This window comes from Drosophila albomicans, chromosome 2L (genome assembly GCF_009650485.2).
Source record: "Drosophila albomicans strain 15112-1751.03 chromosome 2L, ASM965048v2, whole genome shotgun sequence".
Classification (NCBI taxonomy): Eukaryota; Metazoa; Arthropoda; class Insecta; order Diptera; family Drosophilidae; genus Drosophila; species Drosophila albomicans.
The window spans coordinates 25,839,960-25,867,399 of NC_047628.2; the positions used below are offsets into that span (position 1 = coordinate 25,839,960).

The following is a 27,440-nucleotide window of genomic DNA, read 5'->3' on the forward strand; positions in this document are numbered from 1 at the left end:
AAAAGTGAATGTATTTGTGAGTGTGAGTATAAATGTATTTGTAAGTGTGTGTGTGAGAGTGTGCGGCCATCACATGGCATAATAATTTGATTTGTGATCTTTGATTGCGAATATGAATTATAGAATGTGCATATGTATTGGTAGGAAGAAGAGGAAGAGCAATGGTTGCTGCCACTGCCACCAACCACGCTGGTTGCTCGCTGTTCGTTGCTGCCACAGTCCGGTGTCAACGTCATTCAGCATAAACGAGCTGCCAGTCGCTTTAGTCTGTCTGTCTGTCTGTCCGTCCGTCTGTCTGTCCCGTTCGTCCTGGCATTTACAACCCTTAGCGCGCATAAATTACTTTTATTACCTGTCAGGGGTATTTGCGCACTTACCGCCCCCCTTCCCCCTTCCCCCTTCACCCACCGCTTCCATCTTTCCTCGTGCTTTTTTCCTCATTGCGTTTTTAGCTATATTTTAATTGCATATCGCGCAATAACTATTTTGCACTCTCTGACAGCAGATTGAAGATATTTATTAATATTAGATGCGACAGACACTCACACACACACACACATACACATAGTATGATATCTAGTCAGGATCTGTTTCCCTTCCCTTCTCTCCTCTACTCTTCTCTGCTGCACATCAGTCGCATAATTCCGGTTCCATTAATTCTATTTTATTGCGTCACAGGTTTTTAGATGATGTTGCACGTTCATGTTCACTCCCTCCCTCTCTGTATGTGTGTGTGTGTGTTTATGTCTGTGGGACTTTGCAACACTCATTCTGCTTCTTCATCTGCCTCTTCCACATTTGTATAAATATTCATATTTCACGTCATTCAAATTGTGTAAATAAATTTAAGGCTTTCACGTTGTTTTTTTGCTTTTTACGCCAGAGCTCAATTTCGGAGTTAGGGTTAGAATTATGACGAACTGAGTTACATACTTCATAACTAAGGGTTACAGAAATGTTACTAAAAAAAACTGTTGATTTATTTCGGCTAATAAAGTATTTGAACAGGTTTCAGTACTTTTATATATTACAATACTAAAAAACTATATGGTTGTGAAAAGAGTATACAACAAAGTAACGAAATACATAAAGAATTTTCGAATATTTCAAATTAATTTCTGAGAAAAGAGACCCATAAAAAGATTGAGTAAGAGTAAAGAGGTTTACTTAGAATAGAATACCAAATATACTGAAAATATGTAATCCGAATAGTATACTAAATATACTTAATATATGTATTCAGAATAGAATACCGAATATGTTGAAAAAAAAATATTCAAAATATAATGTCAAATATACTGAAATATACTATATATGTATTTAGAATAAAATATTAGATATACTGAAAATTTGTATTCAGAATAGAATATTAAATATACTGAAAATGCGTATTTATAATAGATTCCTAAATATACTGAAAATATGTATTCAGAATAGAATACTAATTAATATATTAATATAGTAATTCTATATTATAGTAATTCTATTAATAGTATAATAATAATTCTATTAATAGTATATTTAATATTCTATACATATATTCAGTATATCTAATATCCAAAGCTTAGTAAATCTAAAAAGTATTATATTATCTAGCAATCGTAAATTAGACAAAAGTAATATTATCTTAGGAAAATTTTAAGCACAATCATTTAATATTTAAATGAATTTATTAAAAACCGATTGTAAACAAAAATCATGTATAGTTAACAAATGTATTCCAAATAAATTTAAATATTGCTAGAAATTTCCATTAATAATCACACATATTACTACTGAGCTTGAACTAACTTTTGCAATGCTCTTTTCAGTTCGCACAAAATCCAAAATTAAAATGACTTCTCTAAACATTTTTTTTCCTGAAAAATAAACTCACTCCTCAGCACTGAGTCCGACTACAAATTTCACAGATTTATTATCAGTATTTTTGTGGTATATTAATTTTGCATATTTTAAAATGTATACCCCACTGTATAGCTTTTATTAAAAATAGGCAGCAATTATCTTACAGTTGAGAACTCTGAGTAGTAGCTTTCCTGCTTGTTTTATTATAAGACAAATTTTTTAAAATAGAAAATTAATTTTATAAAATGAAGAAAAATATTGAAATTATGTTGCAAAACTACACTCAGTACGTTCACATTTGAGCACATCTCTTTCTGTTTTCTAAAACCCAAAACAAGTTAAATTTCTGCAAAGATCTGCGGCAAGCAATCGAAACATTATCATTACGAGTATCATCGTCTTCAACTTTTGTCGTTGGGAGATGGTTTAATAAATGGCCCGCTTGGCCCGTCGCGGAGCAATCCTTTATGCTCTTTAGGCTTGTACAACTGAATTAAAGCTGAAAAAGATGTTGGTCTTATCGGTGAATTAATAGAGCTATTAATAAGTCTTTTGTACGCGTTGATATCAAAAGTTAGCTCTCCGACCGAAGAAGCAACCTTGAAGATGCTGGAAGATGGAAACAAAGTTGAAGATGAAGTTGTGGGGATACGTTAAACGTAAATCCTTCAGCCATAAAAGAACAACTGATTTACCTGCGATGAAAGTGACATGTTAATTTTTTATTTCTACCCAACGACGAGCGTAGAAGACATTGCCACATTGCAACAGATGGAGAGAAGATGCAGCACATGGCACAGGAAGGAGCCTCGCATTGGATCGAATCGGATGGGATCGGATGGGATCCGATGGGATCGGTGGAGGCGACTTTGATAAATACCATGACAAATTCAAAACTGTCAGACATCATTTTTCAAATAGTAATTGCATTATTATCGGGCTGCTCTCAAGTAAAAATGGAGATGGAGATGGAAATGGAAATGAAAATGGGAAATGATGAAGGCAACAATTGGCGCATTAATCTCTTGTTTCTCTCTACAACATGTGTGTGTGTTGTTCTTTTTCCCAAAAACATAATTGAAATGTCAGTGCGAAAGAGAGAGTAGGAGTATTAAATGTACAAGAGTGAAAGAGAGCGACAGTCTGACAGCTCGGTTGAGTGGCACACTCAATGAAGCCGAAACAGGTACCCGTATAATGTCAAGGGTAACCATCAGCCAAAGCGGCGTAGGCGTCGCAACTGCCAAGTGGAGGTAGCTAAAGAGACAGCGATGTTTATGCGTGGCAATAACGTGATCAACTAAAGGAGTGTACCATGAGATTTCTTTAGTTGTATAATGACGGAATTGGGAATTGAATATTCTTTAAGAATTAAACACAATCAAATACAATTAGGTTCATACAATACAAAATGATTATATATTTGAATTATTCCTTAGTTTATTTCTCTGTAGTTCAATCTTAGATTTTAATAAACTTCCTGACAGAATTTTGAGAAATATCTTTTGTTTTAACACTTAAATCTTTAAGACTAAGCTATAAACAAATATCAGCTTTATATTTAAGTCAATGGTTAGTACATAAAAGTATTTTTAAAGGAATTTTAAAATATATGATAATATTTAGTTTGAGGTATTTTCATGAATATAAAAAATTAATTTATCAGGATTAAAAATTATTAGATGTTCATGATTATTTTGAACCTTTAATACTTTATTTTTTTTTATTATTTTCAAAGGAGTTCTAAAAGATTTGAGTTGTATTTAAATAAATGGTTATTACTCAAAACTATTTTTAAAGGAATTTTCAAAGATATGATGATGTTTAGTTGAAGGTATTTAAATAAAAAATAAGTTTATCAGGATAAAATATTATTATATGTTCGTGATTATGTTCAACCTCTGATACTATATTTTATTATTATTTTTAAAGGAATTCTATAAGATATGATGATGCTTAGTGTGAGTTACTTCTTTAAAAAAAATGAATTTATCACTATTAAAATTTAAGTTAAGACTGGGATACTATATTTTTTATATGATTTGAACTATTATAAACAAATATTTAGCAAATTTTATTTGTTAGTAGTAAAACTTTAAATTTAAAATGAGAATAGATTTATGTAACTGGTAGAAGCACGAGAGATTCAATGTTATTAGTTTAAAATGTAATTTCACATATGAAATAGCGAAAAAAAAACTTCTATAAAATCTCCCTCATATCATTAGATTATAAGCCTCACATATTTTGTATATACTAAGTAAGTAAGAAGAAATTTCATAGTTTGAAGCATATTGATTTTTCTTGAGACTGTCGTCTCGTGTGCACACACGTTGCACGTTGCATGCCACAAGATGTTGCTCAAGTGGAGCGCACCGATTGCCTGAAGATTAATTGCGCGTGGAAACTCCTAATTAAATCATATCAAGAGTTGTCTTGGGTTGGGTTGGGTTCGGTTCAAAGTAGGGCGCTGTAACCCTCGTTATAGAGTTGCCACGGTTTCTGCTGCTGCTGCTGCTCCTAACGATGTTGTGATGTGCTCGATTTTTCATTAGCAGCCTGGTGGCAAAGTGCATTTCGGAAAAGTTGCATATTCAAGTGACTCAATTAAGCGGCGCGATATGAGAGCGAGTGTGTGTGTGTGTTGGTGTGTGTGAGACAGCTATACAGGTTGCTTATACAGCACGAGCACTTGAGCAAGACGTCTGCCATTTTGTGTGTGCATGTGCATGTGTGTATGTGTGTGTGAGTGTGTGAAATGCACGTGAAATCCTTTGGCAAAGGGGCAGCACAGCAAAGCAGCACAAACAGCAAGCAGCAAGAGCAACCGACCTGATTGGTAGTTGACTGCCAGCCCAGCATCAGCATTCGCTCTTTCGTGTTGCCAGATTCCATCAGCAACAACAAAGCCAAGCAGCTACAACAACAACAAAACAAACGAAAACGAAATGTTGCTGAGACATGAAGTTGACAGCTCAATGCGCTCGAACAAAACTGACGCACACACACATACAAACAGACGCGCAGTTGGTGAGAGAGACAAACACACACACACAAACACATACTCAGCAAGCGAGCACAAAGTAAAACTGCAAAAGCAAAAGAAACAGCAGCAAACAAAACGGGAAGAAGTTTTTGCACAAACAATTAAAGGCAATGCAATAGAAGCACTTGTAAGAAAGAAATAAATACTGCAAACTAATTACTATTACTACATATCAAATATTAAAAACATAAAGAGATTCAAACTGCAATTAAATTCATTAATGTAAATAGTAAAATAGTTAATTCCCGTGAAAGTGTTTCTACTTTTGTGCACCTCACTGTACAAGCAGCCAAGCGTATTGCAAAAGCAACAAAAAAAAAGCTGCACTTTACCTCTCGTTGGTGCTTTTGTGGCCCATCCTTATTTTGCTTGCGCTGCTTGCAGTCGCTATGTAGTTGTAGTTGTGTGTGTGGTTGTTGTAGTTGTCATTGTGGTGGACGCGTTGAAGAAGAATCCATCAATTTTTATGTTTGCCCCACGGTCGACATTTTCGTCGATTCTGTTTTGTCGTCGTTTTGCCTCGTAAAATGCAAATCGAAATTCATATCATCACACACATACACATAGACAGCGAATGCAGGAGTATGAGTGTATGGTGAGTTGTTGTGCCGATTCCACCCCTTTTCTCATTGTTCTGTCCATCAAAAAATGTGCACAACAGAGCAATGAGCATGAACAAAGCAGCAGCAGCAGAAGAACAAGAACAAGAAGCAGCAGCAAACGCAGCAAAAAAAAAAATAATCCATACACATGAAGTTGTTGTCGTTGTCTCGTTTCGTTGACTTTTTCGTCTTGTGCTGCTCCTCCTGCTGCGCTGCTGCTGTGCTGTGGCTGCTGCTCAACGTCATCGTCGCTTGTTGTCTCTCATTGTTCCTGCGCTGCCGTTGCTGTTGATTCGTCGTCGTCGTTGGCTGCTGCTTCTGCTTCTTCTTCTTCATCTTCTACTTCTGCACTTGAGCTTTTGCTGGTCGCTGCCTTCTTTTCAATTGCTGTTGTTGCCGCTGTCGCTCGTTGTTATCGTTTGCTGTTTCGATATTTTCTCGTCGTCGTCGTCGCAGTCGTTTGCCATTGTTGCTGCCTCTCCAAATGTCTGCCAAAATGTTACCACCCCGCCCCTTTTTTTTTTGTTATTGTTGTTGTTGACTTGCAGCTTCAAACTTCATTTCAGCGTTTTGTTCAATCTCCCAAAATCCCGCAACGCTTCATTCAAACACCGTATGCATTCTCCCCCTTTTCTCCTCACCTTTTTCTTTTGACACTTCCCTTCTTTGCTTTCACTGACTTCCTTTTGCCATTTAACGTCGCTAGATAAAGAAATTGCAACTACAAAAAACTTAACTAAAACCAAATTTGCATTTATTAAAGCACATAATTCATTCGAAGAGCGCTGTCTCATTTCTCTTTACATAAAAACTGCTCTTAAAATGATCGACAGCTAACTGAAGTCGACTTTAACTCTCTTTTGCTTAATTAATTTGCTGCCTACGCAAATCTTCTCTTAAAATATTCGCATTTAGAATTTATGCCACTGCGCTTGATACAAAATATAACTAAAAGCCATTAAAATAACAGCACTAAATGGCGTTGGAAGTTGATTTAGTCATTTATTTAGCCATGTCAGCTGCATTATGGCCATATTAAGCCAATTTGAGAGCGCATTACAACTTTGTCATAATCTCCAAAAAAGCATACGCTGCTCTCTCTCTCTCTCTCTCTGCTCCCCTTCCTCTCCCATACTCTCTTTGGCTGCCAACTCGAAATTGATGCCGCCAATTAAGAGGCGTTGCAAAAACATTTCGTAAAATTTTTGCTAAAATTGTCAAAGCACTGTACCATAAGAGGAGTGTTGTGGAAGAGGGGGAGGGGCGAGAGTGCAAACCACACGCATCACCACTCAAAACACATGCGACACAATCCAATGTTGATTACCACATAAAAATCCATTGCCAAAGCGCTGACCAGCAACCGACACTCTAAACTCACACACACACACATACACACTCGCTCACTCTTCACACACAATCTCTTCTTACTCACTCTCCACACACACACACAGAGCAGTCTCCACTGCTGCCCGCATAACTGTTTTGATTGCCTCGACGCGCGAAAATTATTCCTAAAAACAAACACTGCGCCAGCTTACACATGCACATACAAATACAAATTCATTTGAGTGGATTTCAGTTGCGCTTTGCTCGCTCTCTCCTCCTCCTTCTCCTTCTCCGCTCTCACTCTGATTTTATGCGCTGCATTTAGTGCTGCTTTTAGTCCCTTTTTGCAGTGCATTTTATGACAGTGGGTGAATGGAGCTCTGTAAACTTGTAGACGCCGCTGCCGCCATCGATGCTGACGGCGACGGCGACGTCGATGTCGATGTCGACGTCGGCTACTGATGATTGTCCTGCAATTTGTGTCGTGGACGTGTGCGTGCGTGTTGGAAATTGTCGTTCTTATTGCCTTTTCGAAAAATTATTTCGCGTTAATGGCAATTACCACTTGTGTATGTCCTGGCTCCCTCTCCTCCTCTCTCTTTCTCACTTTCGTAATGCAATGCGAAATTATTTTTAAAGAAATTTAATGATTTCCAGTTAATTTATGTTAAGTGTACTTAACTGAAAATTGTGCGTTTGCGAAAATTAGCCAAAAGCTGTGGGCGAGGAGGCGTGGTTTATTATTACACTACACAATTAGTTGCACTTTGATGGCCCGCTGCATTTGCGCTTAACCCAAAATGGCATCATCAATTTGGCCAAATTAGCAGCCAAAGGATCTGCCAACAAAATGAGGGAATAACACAATTTACAAATGTTTTCCATTCGACAAATGTTCTGAAAGTTTCTTAGATTGTAAGTTAAATTGAATATATTTAACAGAAATGGGAAACTTACAAGATTACAACAAGTATTCATTGACGAAAAATTGATAATGGAAAGAAAAGTATAAAACGAAAACTTTAAGATCATAATATATCTTCGTTAATTTAAAAACTGAAATAAATATCTTTTGTCTTTAATAAAAACATTCAAGATTGTAATATAAAGAAGAAATGAATAATACATATAAAAAGAAAGATTAAATAATTTATATTACATATAAAGATGGAATATTTGAAATTTTAAAAAAAATAAATGATGAAAAGATAGAAAAATTGAAATTAAATACCATTTATGATGAAAAGAGAAGTACACAAAACTACAATAGAAAAGCTTATATCTTTAAAAAAAAAAAAAAAAAAAAACAGAAGATAACAAGAAAAACCTTTCGGCTTCATAATAGATTTCTACAGGAATACGAATGTGAACATCAAAAAAGATCACAAGAAATATTACATTTTAATATTATAAAACGAAGGTTATCTTTATTAATACTATGTCAAAAATAGCAATTATACATACATATATATTATATTTAAAGATTCTTGGACAATATATTTTCTGTTCCTTACATAAATAATACTAAATTTGTGTTTATCAAAACTTTCAAAATTATGAGAAGACAGCAGGAATAAGTATAAAAATTTACAATTAAGTATAATTTTGAAATATCAAGTCAATCAGAAGATTACGTTAAAAAGAGAAAACAAGCTATAATTTTGAAATATTATGAATATAACAAAAATCTTAAATATAGATTTCTTAATATTAGGGAAACCCAAGATTAATATAGTTAATTAATAAAACTCTTAAAATGTAATTCTTTATAATTATAGACCGTTTAAATTTCTCGTGTTTTCCTCACATTTTTAAATGCAAACTCAACACTATTTGTTTAATATCGTGTTGTAATTATATTATAACAAATACTAATGCCATGCTTGAGGCAAACTGATTAGATGATTCAAAATTTTAACGATGCCACGCAGATGCACACACTCAAACACACACACACACATGGATATTTACAAAACTGGAAAAAGAAGAAAATTGTTTAATTTTCTGGAACTCGTCATAAGCGAAACCATAAATTATGAGATATAGAAAAAAAAAGAGGCAAGCGATTGGGGTCTGAGAGCGACTGTAAAATGTGTGAGTGGGGTAGAAAAGGCTGAAAAATGAGTCAGAGAAAGAGAAAGAGAAAGAGCGAAAGAGAGAGAGAGAGAGAGAGAGAGAGAGAGAAAGGCAGCTAAATAACTCCGAAGAATGAATTATGACAGTTCTAATTGACTGAAATATGGTGCGATGGCTGCTTTCCATCAACTCTATAGATATATATATATTTTTGACTTTTGTGCGGGTTGCGAGCGAGGGTGGCTGCCACAAAGAAAGAGAGAGACAGTATGTTGAAGTATCTTGCAGATACTTTTGCTTCACTTTCGTTTCAGCTACGCTGCCTGCATTGAATGGGCATTGAGAACAAACGCTCTCGACAACAACAACAACAATGAGACTGTCCCCGGGTTTTTCTTCTTCTGACTTCTGAGTGTTGCATCTCTCTTGAGCAGTGCCACAAACAGTGAACAGTGAACAACTGAACAGCAGCAAACCCAAAAGCCAGTGAAATGTGTCTAAAGACGGCAAAGACAGCAAACGAAAATGGGCGACGCCTGCCTCAAAACGCGTCGCAGTGACTCCTGAAACAGTATTTCATATTATCACTGCTTAGTCAGAGGGGAAGAAAGTATGCCAAGTCAGTGGAAGCGTTTGTAACAGAGAAAAGAAACTTCTTAATTGCTAAAGATAGTATATCAAATTAATACATAAATCAAAAAACAATTCTATATAAATATGAAATACTAAAAAACACTTTCAAAATTCGTTCAATTTAAATTAAATAAATACAATTACTGAGCTACTTAAGTAATAATATAAATAATAACAAAAATTCATTCAAAAATTATAAATTTATAAGATACATAAAACATAAATCTAATAAAATAAATAAGATGATATAATCAACTTTATAGTTTCTCTTATTTACAGATTTCTACTATTAATCCTATTTACGTATAAGTGAATTTTCATTAATCTGTATCTGTTATTCCTACATTTGATCGTCTCTTTCTACAAGTATATACCACATTTGATAAATTTTTAGCTGTATTATTCTGTATTTGTTATTCTTACTTTTGATCCTTTCTTTCTACAAGTATAAATTTTATAAATTTCTGTTACTTCTATGACTGATTATTTGTTTTAACATTAAAGGAATAAATACAAATTATGAAGAGAATATTAAATAGATAAAAAGTACAAATAAGTACTTAACAAATAAATATAAAACATAAAAAAATTAAAGATATAAACTACTATAATCCATCCTGATTTTCTGAAAAATTTATTTCAAAGTTTGTCGCGCTTTCCAACAGCTTTTATTTAATCATTATACAGAAAGAGTTTATCAATTATTTCAATTATATACTCCAATGTTTCTACAATCGTGCCACGCCCCTTTTCCACCCTCAAAGATTATACAAAAGATACTTTAAACATTCCTTTCCCTTATTCGAGTGTCTTAGAGTCGAGCAGATTCTCGAGTCTTGATGTTCTTACTTGGTTTCTGAAGTGCCAGTTTATGTATCTGAAAGATACGCTTAGCAAGCACACACACACACATTGCCACACACAGTCACACACACACACACATAGAGAGAGAGCATGCTGTGTGTGAAGAAAGGAAACGCCATGGCAAGCTGTTGGGTAAATGGAAGAAATGGATTTTTGACAGATTTATGACTATCGAGCCGTCTTCATTTTTTGAATTATTGCCATCGAAATAGACGAAAATTGTTGTTGTTGTTGCTCTCGTTGTTGTTGTTGTTCTCGTTGTTGTTGCTGGCATTTCACTGTTTCAGTTTCAGCTGCAGTTGAGTTGAGTTCTTGCTTTTCGGTTCCGTTTCTAAATCGCCTCCCGTCGTTTCAGTTTTTTTTTTGCCTCTCTCTTCTTTTCATCACAACCCGCAACACATGGATTTCGATTGGATTTTGGATTTTCGACTTGGCATTGGCAGCCTCAATGATTTCGTTTCGTTTTTTTTACTATATCTCGCTTGCAACAGGAAAAGGAAGTCTTGTGGCTTTCTTTTCAATTTGTCCTCATTCCTTCATCGGCACAACCCTCGATTTCACCTCAACTAACTTTTCTGAGCATACGTTCTATCGGAAGCACAAACGGATGAGTTTCTTGTTGCTTTACTTTTCTGTTTTTTTTTTTTGATACGGTCAAGAGTCACTGTGGGGTTCACTTCAGCTACTCTCAATCATTTAGGGGGAAAACTAACTGATTTATTTATGATTTATTGCATTTTTATCAAGTATGCTTCTTAAGAAATACGCATTCACTTGAAGCGATTGAAAATGTTATACGAAATTAGCTGAAATGGTGGCAAACACAAGAAAATTTTCTAATAAAAAATCTTCACTAAAATTCAACATATAATAATTTCATGATTATAGTAAACAAAAATTACATTTTAAACAATGTAATTCTTCACTTAGATCATACAGTTTTTGTTAGGTACTATTCCTACAATATAATAATAAATATACCGCTAAAATACTAAAATATATGGTATATTGATATAATAATTTTTTTATTTTATTATATTAAATCTAGTATTTAAAAGTACATTTAAATAAAGAGAGATATAATAATTAATTTAAAATATATTATACTATATAGTACAAAATATACCAGATTGTCAGCATTTACTTTTAGTTTGATTTGCTTACTCAAAGTTTGGATTATTAATGAAAATACATTTAAATAAATAAGATAGCTACATTCAAGTGTACTCGACTGTGAGATACCCGATACTCGTTTTGAATAAAAGCAAAACAATGCGGTTTTATTACTTAAATATACCAAAATAATATACCGAAAATATACTAAAGGCTGTAATTGTTAAATCGATATAGTTCTCCATTCAAAATATGTCATAACAATCCATTGCGGTATTATTCTTATTATATACCAAATTATAATACTGCAAAAATTCTAAAAGCTAGGTATAATTGTTATATTTAGTATTTTTGAATATAATACTTGCTTCAAAACACTTCAGCCTCTCGGTCAAAGGTTTAGACACAAGTTCCTTTTAGAAAAATAATAAATAACTATTGGATAATTTTCATTTAATATTACATTTTAGAATTATTTAAGATTTGACTTTTAATATTAGAGCTTTATAATTATTGTTTATTATTTTTCTTTAATAATTCTTGTATCTTCTTCTGCTTTACTTACTAACTTTTCAAATCATTTCAAATCGGACTTCTGATAATTCTTTAAATGTTCCTTCTTTTTTCCGCTTCTTCAGTCTCCTCAAGATCGTTTTAAGCACAAGTTTTTCTTTCAATAAAATAATTAACTAAACCGTAGGAAAATTGTTACCGAAGAAAAGTAATAATAGTCATTTAATAATACATTTCAAAATCATTTAAATCGTATTTCTGATATTTCTTTAAAAATTCTTGTATCTCCTTCAAGTTATTTGTTTTCGTGTTAAGTTTTTCTTGCAATAAAATAATTAACTAAACCGTCGCTTTTTTTTGCCAAAGAAAAGTAATAATAGTCGTTTAATAATACATTTCAAAATCATTTAAAATCTGCACTGCCTTCCGTGGGTTTTTTCTTTACAATTTTCTCGCTGCGCTGAGCTGAGTTGAGATTTGAAATGTTTGTTGCCTTGCGGCGACTTTCCTTTCAAATGTTTCGCATTTCGCCAGCTCAGCTCAGCGCTGGCCACCAACAAATGCAACTGCAACTGCAACTTCAACTGCCAGCTGCGCGGAAAGCAAACAAAAGGCCATAGAAAAAACTAAAACCAAAGAAAACTGCTGAAAAAAAAACAGTTAAAAGGAAAATGGGAAAAGAGGAAAAGGCAGAGAGTTTGGCCGAAAGCGCAGCAAAAATCGATGGGATTGTAAGCATGCAATTTACGATCGATCGATTTCAAGTTAAGCATATGCGACTGCCACAACGATTGCCACTGCAACTTTGCAACTGTGCAACTGTGCAACTGCAACTGTTTGGTAGCTAAGAAAAGATGCCACAAGGAGTTGTAAGTATATGTGTGTGTGTGTGTGTTGCATATGTCAGCTATGGCAGCCAAGACACCGTTATGATGTGCGCTTGATGCCCAACGGCGGCGGCGCTGCAACATTTTGCACTTAATTTAATTTGTATGGCAAACAAAAAAAAAAATTACGAAGAAACAAATAAGAAAGCTACAGTCGAGTGTGCTCGACTGTGAGATACTCGCTACCCATTTTGAATAAAATCAAAACTGTGAGGTAATAATAATAAAGTATACAGCAAAAATATAAAAAATATATCAAAAGTGGTATTTGGTATATTCAAAATATACCGCAAACTGCAGACAATATGGTATTTTTTAAATATACCAAATTAATATACCACAAAAAACTTTAAATATGCCAAAGTATATATTTGGTATATTGATACAGCACTGCACTCAAAATATACCACCGAGTACAAAATATACGGTGTTCAGTTTGAAATATACCAAATTATTATGCCACATAAATACAAAAAAGGATATATATTAGTATAATGATGCCGTAATACATTACAAATATACTATAGAGTGAAAAATATACAATATTACTTTTTAAAATATACCAAATTAAAATGCCGCAATATACTAAATATACATTGAAATATATAATCAGTATATTGATACAGTACTGACCTCAAAATATACCATGCAATGCAAAATATAGGGTATTCATTTTAAAATATACCAAATTAATATACCACAAATTTTTTTAAATATACCAAAGTATATATTTGGTATATTGATACAGTACTGCACTCAAAATATACCATGCAATGCAAAATATATGGTATTCATTTTAAAATATACCAAATTAATATACCATAAAATTATAAAAATATACCAAAGGCTATATTTGGTTTATTGATATGTATATTGATTGATAGAGTGCAAAATATACCAGATTGCCAGCCAAAGCTACTAAGATCCGTAGTAAGTAAACTTTTTTCCGAACAGACAGGCAGACAGATATGACTATATTGTCTCGGATCAAGAATATATATACTTTATAGGGTCGGAGCTGCCTCCTTCTGAAGGCAAAAAGTTTGAATACCCTTCTACCCCATGGAGAGCGGGTATAAATATGAGCGGGAGCAGCAGGCAGCGCCACATCAAGCGAATTTGGCCGCAGGGAGGCGTGGCACAAAAGGGGGCGACGGAGGAGAGCCGAGACGGAGGACAACTGGTGTTCCATATCAGTTTCATGGAACTATGGTCACGATTTGGCAATAATGTTGCTTAAATACGCGGCAAGATGGAGCTGCAGATGCAACAGCACTCGACTTGTGGCACAGCCAAAAGAAGAAGGGGAGGGGCAAAAAGAGGGGAGGAGGAGGCAGACTGGACCTGCACTGGCAGCGCGACTCGATGGCCTCGATGGCCAATTGTAAAACATTTCTGTTTGGCAAGATTTGTTTGCGGGATAAAAATAAAATTGTTCATTTAAAGTAGCTGCTTCTGTGCTGTGTGTTGTGTGTGTGTGTGTGTGCTGCATGCCGCATGCCGCATGCCCCATGCTACCCAAATTGCCTTTGTTTATGAGATCGCTTTTATCGCTGAGCAACCAAAAGGACCTGCGGGTTAATTTCTTTAGCGCTACTTAAACTTTTTTCTCTTACTCTTTTTTTTTCTCCATTTCCCACTCGCTAATTTCCCGCAAATTCCTGTCGTCTTATCAATCCCATTTCGATTAGATTTGTTGCCGCTGTTGTTGTTGCTTTAGTTGCTTAAAAACTATTCGCTGATCTCGTCGTTGCAACCGATTGAATATCGTGTTAAAGCCATTCACAACTTGTTCCAACCTCACGAACTAACTAAAACAAATGTTTTTACCATTTTTTTTTTGTTTTTTGGGAGCGGAAAACACAACAATTGTAATTGCGAAAACATTTACAAATTGTTTGCAACAATGTCGCCGATCTATAAAATTAAGCTGGAAGTTGTCGCTAGACTTTCAACAAAGAAATTCAAATTCTAATCCCGAGCACAACAAAAATTAAAGCAATGTAATCGAAATGTTTGACAACTGTTTGCGTTCTTTTAATAATTATGAAAATATGTCGGAAAAGTATTGAAAATGATTAATTATAGCTGATGAAATTAAATATTAAAGCTATAGTTTAAAAGGTTAACATTTTGGCAAAGTGTAAGGAGAAATATAATGATTTAAAGTATTGCTAATAAATTATTAGCAACATTTCAAAATAATATAACATATTTCTCCTTTTTTCAGCAAATGGAATTTATATCAGCTGAGTTCTTTATATTACTTTTTTTTTATAAATTTTCTTCAATCCTCTTTTTGCCGATAATCAACAAATTTATAGCTTTTTGAAATAAATGGAAATGAGAAGTTAGTTGATTGAAATTCATAGTCAAAAACTAATGTAAAGAACTCGACGGATCTCTACTCCATTTGTGTAAAAAAAAGCATAAACTGTGCTATAAATATAAATAAAAATAAAAACTAATATTTCATATTTTTACATTCAAAAGGTTTAATATATTTTCTAAAAAATAAAAGCATCAAAAAAGGAAATTTTGTGAATCGTCAATTCAACTTTTATATTATACAATATCAGCCAAAAATTTTTAGATTATCTCAAATTGCTTTTATAAGAAATGAAAACGTAAATCGCAGTAAGAAATTTTATGATGATCATTTTAACTGAAGTTTGTAAATCTTTCAAATTTAGTTAGTTGCTAGCTTGGCGTGAACCTACGCTTTTGTGCATCAAAAGCAAAGTTGACAAAGGTCGCCTCCCAAAAATATATAAAAAAGAAGTAATTTGAAATGCTTGCCACAAATATGGCATGCAAATAGTTCAAATTAAAGTCAATGCAATGCGATATGCGAATGCGAATGCTTTACGCGTATCTTGTTGTTGTCAAGGATGAGGTGAAGTTGTTGTTGTTCTCTGGATGTTGCTCTTGTTAGTGCTGTTGGGGATGCTGTGGTTGTGTGTTTGTCACGGCCGATTGGCCTTTGCCAATAGCAAAAAAGTTGAATCGAACTCAGCTATCTTTTTGGTCTCTTGTTGTTGTTGTTGTGGTTGTTGTTGTTGTTTGACCTGCAGCCTGCTCCCGTTGTAAATGTTGTCGCCATCGTTGGCATCGTCGTCGTCGTCACAGACGACATCACACATTGACCATTGCCCGTGTAGAATTTGGTGCAATTGTCGTGGCAGCTTCGCCTCTTCCTCTTCCTCTCTTTCTGCTCTCCTCTCTTCCACAAGCTGCTGCTCCACCCGCTTTCTGTTAACCACAGCAGCAAATTCAGCTTCCAACTTCTAGCTGCTAGCTTCTAGCTCCTCCTCAACTCCTTTTGCTCTCTGCTGCATGTCTGATTTACGATGCAACCGATTCCGATTGCTCGATTCGCGACTTCGACTTCGACTTCCCAAAACACTCGACGACTCTCGACTCTTGACTCTGATGCCGTGGCCAAGATCGTCGTCGGTCGCTACGGTTATGCCAGGTCAGTTCCATTATTTTTGCTCGCCAATTCGCCATTGTTACAAATGCTAATTTTGATATTTTGTATTTAAATGCAACGGCAACGACAACAGCAGCAGCATCAGCAGAAAAAGAAGGCAGCCAATGCACAAGGCGCATAGAACTTTATGGTGCACTTACCCTTTATGCATGTGCTGAGTAACCACAATAACATAGGGTATATTAGCTATTTAATGACAGTTGGAAAGAGCTAAGTGAAAGAGGTTTATTGAAAAGTAAATATTCGAAAGCAATTTATTCAATCATTAAGATAAATTTTCTAATTTTGGAATAGTGTAAAAGAGTATTATAATTTTGTGTATCCAGGAAATGTATTTTTGATCAAAATCAATAGCCAAAACAATAGAGCCAAGTCCGTCTGTTTGTCAGTCCGGAAAAACGTCTTCTTACTATCTTCGTAACTTTGGCCAACAATCTGGTATATGTTGCATTTTATGGTATATTTTGAATGTAGTTTTGTGTCAATATGCCAAATATATTTGTAGTATTTTTGTGGTATATTTCGTTGGTATATTTTAAAATTAATACTACATATTTTGCACGCTGTGGTATATTTTTAATGCAATACTTTTTCAATATACCATACGCTCAATTTTTAGTATTTTTGCGGTATATTTATTTGGTATATTTTAAAATGAATACTACATATTTTGCACACTGTGGAATATTTTAAATGTAGTACTGTATCAATATACCACATGCACACTTCGGTATATTTTTAGTATTTTTATGGTATATTAATTTGGTATATTTTTAAATTTCAAAACATTATTTGTATCTAAATGTATTTATTTGAATGGAAATTTATTTATTTTTGGACTACATTTTCTTACATTTTTTGCTTTTCTTACTTTAAATTAATATATTTGATTTTATTTACTACATTTTTTACCTTGATATCTATTTTAATTATTACTTACATTAAAACTATTCCAAATTATTATTAAAATTTTGCTAAATTTCCAAATTAAATGTAACTTTTTATAATTTTGTTCTAAGGACTTAACAATTAAATTGAAAACTCATACTAAACGTTCACTTAGCTTTCATATTAATCTATAATCCCATAGATTAACACTGATTATATAAATTAAATCAAATCTTGACAACTTAATAAGGTAAAGTGGGCATAAATTAAATGATAAATCGAAATTTGGTGCCAACAATTGCTAATTTGTTGTTTAAATGAAAGTGATTTGGGTTAATCTTTTAAGATCTTTTTTAGATTAACACTTAATCTTGACACTTTAATAAGGTAAAGTTGTCATAAATTTAATGGCGCCAGCAACATTATTTTCTTTCTTGTTCAAATGAAAGTCATTTTGCTTAATTGTCAGCATGAATTCAGAATGTTATGAACACTTTTTGATATTTTCAATGTCCCTCACTTTGTTGTATAGTCACACTTAATCTTAACTCTCTAAATTGATGTTGTGTATTTTCGCTTTTAAATTTTTTTTTAGGTTTCGCAAACTGTACGGTACAAAATTTATATCTTTCATGTAACTTTTTCATATCACTTTAAAAAATCTTTTAATTTTTATTTTTTGTTTCAAAATATGATAATATATTACTACTATTATATCATTTTTAAGTTCAGCTTTCGATAACTTTAACTTCTTCGTTTTAATTGTATTTATTTTATATGAATATTATTTCTTTATCTATTTGCATTAAATTAAGGACGTCTTCGGTTTTTATTTCATATTATTTCTATTTTTTGTATTCCATGACATCTTTATACATTTTTGTATATCAAATATTTATCCACATACTATATATTTATAGAGCATTTGCCTCGCTGTCTTTTTTCGTTTGTGACTCAATTCGATTTTGCTTATTTTCTAGTTCATGCTGCAAATGTGGCATTGAATTTCATATTGCGCAGCTCTGCAGCTAAGAATCCCTGCAATCTCTTCTCCCCTATTCCCTGCCAAAAACCCAATCGCATTCACAATCGTAAGCGTCGCATCGAAGTCGCATCGCATCGCATCGCACTTGGGCAACTCGTCTCAAGATGTGGCTGCTGCTGCTGCTGTTGCAACGTCGCGTCGCCAACGTTTCGATCGTCGTCGTCGTCGTCGTCGTTGCTGTAATGGATGTTATGTTCTGGCGGCGATCGCATGACAGGCGCATGTTGCAGCCGCTGGCATCCGCACCATTATGGCAACTTGGCAAACCAAGCAGAGAGAGAAAGAGATAGAGACTCTTCCAGTCTCCAATGCATAGCGCATTCCCCAAAAAGCGTGTAATCAATAAACAACAAGAGCCATCGAAGCTACGATCCGATGGCCTCTTCAACACACACACACACACACACAGAGAGACATGCCTCTTGCCCTTCCCCCTTTTTTGAAGTGAAGTCTCTGGACAGGCAGCTCGTGTAACCTATGGGAATGCCGGAGCTAAAGCTGAAGCTAAAGCTGGCGATTTCGCTCGATTGTATCTGTTGCGCTGTGCTCTTCTTCTGCCTCTTTGTATCTTGGATAATGATCCATTGTTTGCATCTTGAACTTGTTTTAAATGCGCGCGCACTCACACACATCTCTCTCCCTCTCTCTTGGCTCCTTTCCTCCCTTTACTCCATCTTGTTGCAACCTCCTCCTCATCGTCATCATCATCATCTCCATCGTCGTCGTCGTCGTCGTCGTTCGCCTCGTGTCGTGGTCGTCAATGCTGCAGCCATATCTGGACTCTTGGCTGATTCATTGGATGCAACAGCAGCAGCGAAGTAAAAAAAAACAGCAGACAACATCGAGAACGAAGCCGCAAAATTGCTGAGCTGAGCTGAGCTGAACTGAGCTATCCGGCAGACATGTTCAACAATTTCTTTTAATTAGAAGATATTTTTGCGCCTATTAGAATATGTTCCGTCATTTGGTCAGCGGCTTCAACTGCATTCCGGAGCAGGACAGGGCCACCTTGCAACCAGCTGAATGTCTTGAAAACCTCAAGAATCTCTAAGAAAAACTTGTATTGAGCGACTGCTAAATACCCTGTAGAATAGCTGGCAACGAAAGCTGCTTATAGAATTATTTTAATTAACTTCAGAATTTATAAGAATTAGTGCGAAAATCAAGAATAAAATCTTGACTCAAGATTGTTTTATGTCATAATTGAACCAAGAAGGCTTATTCTTAAATCAAAATCGAAATTCTTCAAAAAGTCTAGATTGCCCAATTTCGAAATTCATTATTATGATCTTGTTTCAAGAATGGAAAAATCTCAAAATATATACATTCAGAAATTAAAGTGCAAATTCGGATATAGAATATACTCAAAAAAATTATGTGCTATTTGTAGAGCCATTTCCATTTTATGTACGCTTAAAAAATCTTCTGCATAAACTTATTTTAATTTAATTAAATTTGTATAAGCATTTATAGACAATGTCTTATTAAGCCTTAGACATGTTATTTATAATTACTTAATTAATTTTGAATGACAATGCTCAACATTATTTTGTAATTAACAATTTCTTTTAAAATACTGATGAAATTAAAAAAATTGTTATACAAAATTAAACAAAATGTTTAAAATAAAATTCCTAGTAATGTTGAATCTTCTCTTTCATTTTTAACAAAGCTCAATCGGCTTTTATTATATCCGTCAATATATTCATATATTTTTGCTTTAATGTGCTTTTAAAGTTTTAAAGCTTTGAGCATTGACTTTTCCGATTAATAAACAACTAATAGATAAATATTAAATTGTTTAAATTATTAAAACATAACGCTTTTCCTTATAGATTTAATGGATTCAATTAGCTTTAATGTGCTTTTAAAGCTACATAAAATCATTTAATTAAAAAGCTAATTAGAAGTGTGACGTAAATCTTATTGTTGTAACGCTTTCTTTCACATAATAAACTATTATAAATTGTACAATTAAACACAGAATATACATTAACTTTAATGAGCTTTTAAAGCTTTCAAGCTTCATAAATTCCTTTTTCCCAATTAATTTAAATAACAATCTGAGGTACAATTTACAGTCAAGCAAAGGGTATTCCCCTAACGAGTATGATTATTTCCCTACTGTCAATCAGGGAAAATAAACGCGGCGCATTAATCTGAAGATTAAGTCGTAAATAAACAGCACGTGAGAGGGAACTAACCTGTTCCAATATGCTCGCTATATATAATAGTATAGTATTGTATGGCACGATATCAGCAGAATATTCGAATCGTAATAAACAACAGTTGGCTTTTTTTAATCTAATCGAAATGCAATGAATAATCAATAATTCCCGCTGGCCTGCAAAGAAATATGATCAGCGACGATTAAAAGCTTCTAAATCAATCAAAATATATTGATAGCCACTTGACGGATTTACAATTTCGTAGGGGCTTTAACATTTCTATGTATTTCGATCGAACGATTGTAAATCGAGAAGTTGACGTGACTCAATCGAATCGTTAATACCCAAGACAATCATAAATATGTATTTAACTTGAGCTGTGCGAAATAAACACAATTGAACGATTGTACGAAAATCGTTTAATAGCAATGCTTATAGTAAGATAAGACACACTCTCTTGCGGATTTATAACATCACGATGCTACGCTTTTGCTTATCACTCGCTCACTCTCATATATATCACGAAAAACCTAATGAATATACTTCAAACTGCGAGTCATACTTTTGCATGATTTGCATGGCGATTCCAATGAAAATACGCGACTGCAATAAATATAAGGGAAAAGGGTTGAAGTTTACTTTTAAATATTCATGGACGATATTTGTCGAAGCGACAGATCTGGCGAGTTGTGTGTGTTGTCGCATGTCGATGTCGCATTTGTGCGACGATCGATTGTCCCCATGACTTGTAGGCGCAGATCCTTTGTTTTCACAAAATCAATGCCAATGTCGATTGTTTAGACCCAAATACCAATAACAATGGGTCATTTGGGACTCCAAAAGCACAAAAAACAAACCACAAAAAAAAAAAAACGTTACCCATCCTGACAGCCAACAAGTATGGCACGACTTCAGTCTCCAGTCTCAAAAAGTCTTCTTCCAGGCTTCTTGTCCTTGTTCGTTTGGTTTCTTATTTTCCTTGGGTTCCCTGAGTGATTTATTTAGTTTGTGTCAATTCCTGAAATTATTGGCCCCGAAAATGACAAAAAAAAACCACAAAACAAAATAACAAAGTTCGATCTCAGCCAATTCCATTTTGTTTGCCATCAAGTTTTTTGTCGTCGTGCTGACGTCTCCTGCATAACTTAACACATTTCGGTATTCCCCAGAATACTCGGTTCATAGAACGCCCTCAACATAACTTCCACCTAAATTTTGGACTCAACAAAAATATGTCGGAAATGCAAAAACTGATTTAGATCTTTTCAGTTGAGTCAAGTTGAGATTTTGATGATTTGCATTTCAAAATAAAGGAAGTGGAAGATATTTTGTTTTGGTATTATACCAAACAAAGAATCTTCTCGGTATTAATATAGTATCTTCTAGTGTAGATACAAATCTTAATACCAAAGAAAAAAAAATTTTCACTATCTTTATTTAAAGAACAATTTCAAGCAGCAAATCTGAAGAGCACATTTAATATAATATACATTCGGTATTAATTTTAAAATATAGCGAATTAATATATCACAAAAATACCAAACATATATTAAATAATGTACTTGGTATATTTATAAGTATTAATTGTAAAATATACCGAATTAATATATCACAAAAATACCAAAAATATATTAAAGACTGTACTTGGAATATTTAAAAAGTACCACTTTCAAAAAAATATAATATACAGTGCAAAATATACCATTTTTTAAATGTAAATGTTGGCCGCAAATCGATAAAAATCTAATAACAAGCGTAATTTTAAATCTAGAGGCTTGCATTTTGGCACTGACAATAATAACCATTATTTTTATTATTCCTTTGCATTCTATGGTATATTTTTAATGTAATACTACATCAATATATTAAATACAGCCTGTGGTATATAAAAAATTGTATAAGTTATTTAAGAAATACTTTTGTATGTGCAAAATCGCCAACTACAAATGGATCTCAGTTGCTTTGACTGACAATCTGGTATATTTTGCACTCTATGGTATATTTTAATACTACATCACTAAACCAAATACAGCCTGTGGTATATTTTTAGTACCTTTGCGGTACATTTATGTGGTATTTGATATATATTCCTTTATATTTTTATTATTTTTAAACATTTTTCCACTCTTTACAGTCTTCATTTCCCTCTCAATCTACTCTCTGTTCATTAAAGTGTGTACCAACTGTAAGATTCATAGACAAACGCTTTGGTAAATGGCAAATCACGTCGCGAACATTGCGAGCTATCAGCAGTTGATGATTTGTGCTGAAATCGCAGCAACTTAATCGACAACCAAAAAGGCCAAAAAGACGCCTCAGAGCGTCTTGAGGCACCAAGTTGCATTTAGAAAGACAGAGAGAGAGAGAGAGAAAGAGAGAAAAAAAGTTGGTAGCACATTCGAAATGAAGAAGGCAAGCAAAGTGAGGCTAGGCAGCCAAAAGAAGCAACCATAATTTAAATTTTCATGCGCCTTGGCTGTCAATTGAGTGCAGCCAACAACTCAGTTTAATGGCAACAGCAGCCAAGAGACCAAGAGGAGCAGCCACCACAGCAACAACAACAACAACAACAACAACAACAGCAACCCAAGCAACCTAAGCAACAACAACAATAGCAACCACAGTCAGAAATTTAAATACAAACAACAAGCAAATGGCGCTAAATCAAACGATGGCCACGAAATTGCCATAATGACGACGATGATGATAATGTTAATCATAATGATGATGATGCTGGGGCATGCAGCAAAGTGGTGCACTGCTGAAATTATTATGGAAAAATGTTCGTTGGGCACTTGTTGAAATCTTTCAGTGCTACTTGAAGCTACGAAAAATTATTGCACATGCTTCGACGTCGACGTCGAAGCGGAAATTATCGCATAATCGTGTTTGCCGCATTTTGTGGCAATTTCCAAAGTCTCAGCAGCAGCAGCACAGAAGCGACAACGTGTTGCATGCCCCCAGAACGTTGCACACTAAGTGCAAATTTGTGGCAGCTACTTTTTGCGGCAAGCTGCTTCACATGTGCCAAACGATCGCGACTGTTGCAAAAAAAAACAGTCACAACGATCACGATCAGCGAACGAAAGAGAAACGAATCGTGGGGCAAAGGACGCCAAATTGTGGCTGCGGTGGGTGTGGCATGTGGGTGGCTTCTTCATGCCACTCAAATTAGCATTTATTATGCGGCTAATTGCCCCAAAAGGAGGAGTCGGAATTATGCCAAATTTATTACAATTTATTATTATGCTAAGCAGTTTATTAAATAAAGAACGGATTTATCAAGTATTTTCTTTTAAAAGCATATAAAATTATGCCAAATTTATTACAATTTATTATTATGCTAAATACTTTAATAAATAAAGAATGGATAGATTAATATCTTTCATTAAGTATTTTCTTTTAAAAGAATATCATTTTTAGAGTCTTGTAGCTTGCGAATTAATGAGAAAACTCTTCAAAATTAGAGAATATATAAAAAACGGGAAATATTAGGGAACATTAATAGAAAATTATTCTTTTGTACGTATAACAACCAATGTTACATGATTTAGATTTCAATAAATTTATAAGTAAGTTAAACAAGTAAGAAAGCTACAGTCGAGTGTACTCGACTGTGAGATACCCGCTACCCATTTTGAATAAAAGAAATATATTTTGCGGTATTTTCTCAAAATATACCAAATATACTGCAAAAATACTAAAAATATACCGAATGGTATATTTGGTATATCGACATAGTACCGTATTCAAAATATACCATAGACGGCACAATATACCAGATTGTCAGCCAAAGCAACTAAGACCCCTAGTAAGTAGGCGTTTTTGCCATACAAAAGTATTTCTTTAATAACTTTGACAATTTTTATCTGATCGCAACCAAATTTTCAGAAATCATAAATACTATAGTTATTATTGTATATACCAAAATTCGTAACTCTAGCTTGAAAATTACGCTTGTTATTCGATTTTTTTGATTTGCGGGGGCGGAAGTGGGCGTGGCAAAAATTTGAAACAAACTTGATCTGCGTGCAAACATAACAAATGCTGTCGAAAAAAAATTATAGCTCTATCTCTTATAGTCTCTGAGATCCAGTGTTTCATACGGACAGACGGACAGACACACAGACACACAGACACACAGACGGACATGGCTATATCGTCTCGGCTGTTGACGCTGATCAAGAATATATATACTTTATAGGGTCGGAGATGCCTCCTTCTACCTGTTACATACATTTCCTGTCGGCACAAAGTTATAATACCCTTCTACCCTATGGGTAGCGGGTATAAAAATCTAGAAAACCATTAGAAAAATAAATCAAATTAAAGTAGTTATCTAATAAAGTGACACTGGACTTGGCTTATTCATTAGAAAAAGAATTAGAAATATAATTGAACACATTATTCACATTAATTGAAATTGTAGATCTATCAGAGAGTAAACCTTGCCGTAAAACTCTTTAAAAATTGTAGTACACATCGAGACAAAAACAATCGAGGAAAACAATTTTCCTTTCCTTGAAAAATGTGGAAAAATTTACTAATTATTTTGATGCTAAGCTATCTACAGCAATTCTCTCTGTCTGAGGAAGTGAGTTCGCCCTTTAAACAGTTTTTCGACGAGTCAGAAAAAGATATATACCAAGAGCAGAAAGAAAACTGTAACAACGATGATCTGCTGACTGCAGATGACAAAATCGCCAACGAACTTTTCCCCGAGTTTCCAGGGAAACCAACCAAAGAATTCTTCAATATCGAAGGAATTGTTTTGCCAGCTGAAGCGGAATTACTAGTGGATGAAAAATGGCCCACGGATGTTCAAATTGCTGTGAATGGCGGCGAATATTTTGGGTTTGTGCGTCCAAATGGCAGTTTCGTTGTGAGTGGAGTTCCTCCAGGATCTCACATAGTAGAGGCCTATCATCCGGATATTTATATTCCGCCATTGCGTTTGGACATCTCAAGCAGAGGCAAATTCCGAGCACGCAAATTGAGTCACATTCGACCCAAGCAAGTTATTAAATTGCCTTATCCACTATATCTGAAACCCTTAAAGCGCCGCAAGTACTTTCGATTGAGGGAAGCATGGAATATTATGGATTATGTCCTTAATCCGATGGTTCTTCTTATGGTTGTTCCCTTGCTGTTGATGTTGATACTGCCTCGTTTAATTAGCGATCCCGAAACGAAGCGAGAAATTGAGAATATTCAAATTCCAAAGATACCGACTGGAGTTCCCGATCTAAGCGATATGCTGACCTCTTTTCTGGCGGGCAAAAAACAAGCTGAACTGCAACAAAAAACAAGCCCAAGAAGCGCTAACAAAAAACGTAACTGAGTAGTAACGTAACGTAACGTAACGTAGTTTCATTTGTTGGTGGAAAGTAAATAATAATAAATATTCAAGTTGATCGTAGCTTAAATTTTAAACTTATTATTAAAATTAGAACTCATCTCGATATTGTCTATATATAATAATAGATTCATTATTAGAATAGTAAAGTATCCAAAGAGTTTAAGGAATTTTAAAATATTGAGTAAAACTTCTCATATTTGTTCCTTTATACATTTTCAGAGCAAAGAACAAAGATCTTTCAGAACAAAGATCTTTCCAACCTTCATAGAACACTACCATCTTGTTTTTCTCCTTGATGGCGTCTTTCCCAGCTGATGATTTGTAGCTATTTTTGTCGGCTGTTTATCGAGGGTTGAAATAGTTTCTGAATTTGAGTGATTTATTACCCGCTTATGGAGGAGGTTCTTCAGAGATCTGCGAGCTATTTTAGAATTACAAAATTAAGGGTTGGACCTAAATTATAAGAAAAATTCTTTCCGCAGTTCGTCCCACTTGGCTAACATTTTCTTTCAACTTAACAGACTGCAAATAATGCTGACATTGTCTGTTAATCCTGTAGACTTTGAATAGGTTTCATAATTGCAAGAGAACACACGCAAACAAAGCAAAGAGAGTCTTCTATTACGAATTAGACAAAATATCCTCGCATATTAAGAGCAAATGAGAGCGCGATTTTGACACGCAAGCAATTAGTGCAAAGCGAACGACAAACGAAGTGAACGACAAAAGAAGCGAAACGAAATGTAAGAGAATCAAACATAGAATTACGCACACACACACATGGCCGCAGGTGCTGTGCAAGAAAACAGAGCGAGATAGGAGCATCGAGCATAGGAGCGCATGCAAAAGAAATTGCGCACTGAACTTATGTGCAAATTCAATAAAATAATGCAATAAAGAAAGAAAGTAGCTTACCTATGATCAGACTAGGTTATTAGTCTAATTATTATCCTCAGTAAATTAATTTTCAATACCTATGAACGCAGTTGTTGTTTTACCACCAAAAGTGCTTCGATTGGCGCTTGTTTCTAACACACACACAAATTTTCACACTTGCACTTTTCACACACTTGTAACCTAATTCACATGCCTTGCACACTTCTATTATACACTTCACTGAACAAAAAATAAAAATAAAACATTTCTTTTATTTAAACATATTTAATCACACATAAACTAAAAACTAAATGCACACTCAATTTTTTCGGCGGTCTAAAAAGGCGACGCGTTCCTTGATGACTAAATGAAGCGTCCTTGAATGCTAAGCGCCAGTGAAAAAAGCTCTCTTGGCAGCTTCGAAAAGTAGAGTAGCTACAAAGAGTAATTAGGTGATATTCTCTTAGAGATGTGGCTAAGGATAGCAAAGAGAGCCAGTATTTTTCATGCATAGGCAAACGTCACGTCATCATAAAGACTTTCATGTCAGTTGTCTTGACTTGTAAATTGTTGTTGTGTGCCGCATATGAAATAAATCCCTTTTGAAACCTGCAATAAAATTTCCCCTGCTGTAATAAAAAATTCCCCTTCCACCCAAAGTCGAAAAGTAGTAATCGCATTTTATAAATTCAATAAAAGTCGG

The 27,440-nt window shown here is 34.3% G+C and overlaps 1 protein-coding gene across 1 annotated transcript in view; it reads left to right on the top strand.

Annotated features, from left to right (window-relative positions):
- The window catches only part of LOC117564015 (zinc finger protein 423), a 179,094-nt gene that overhangs the window by 10,970 nt on the left and 140,684 nt on the right, over nt 1-27,440 (top strand). The gene's annotated exons all lie outside the window — the stretch shown is intronic.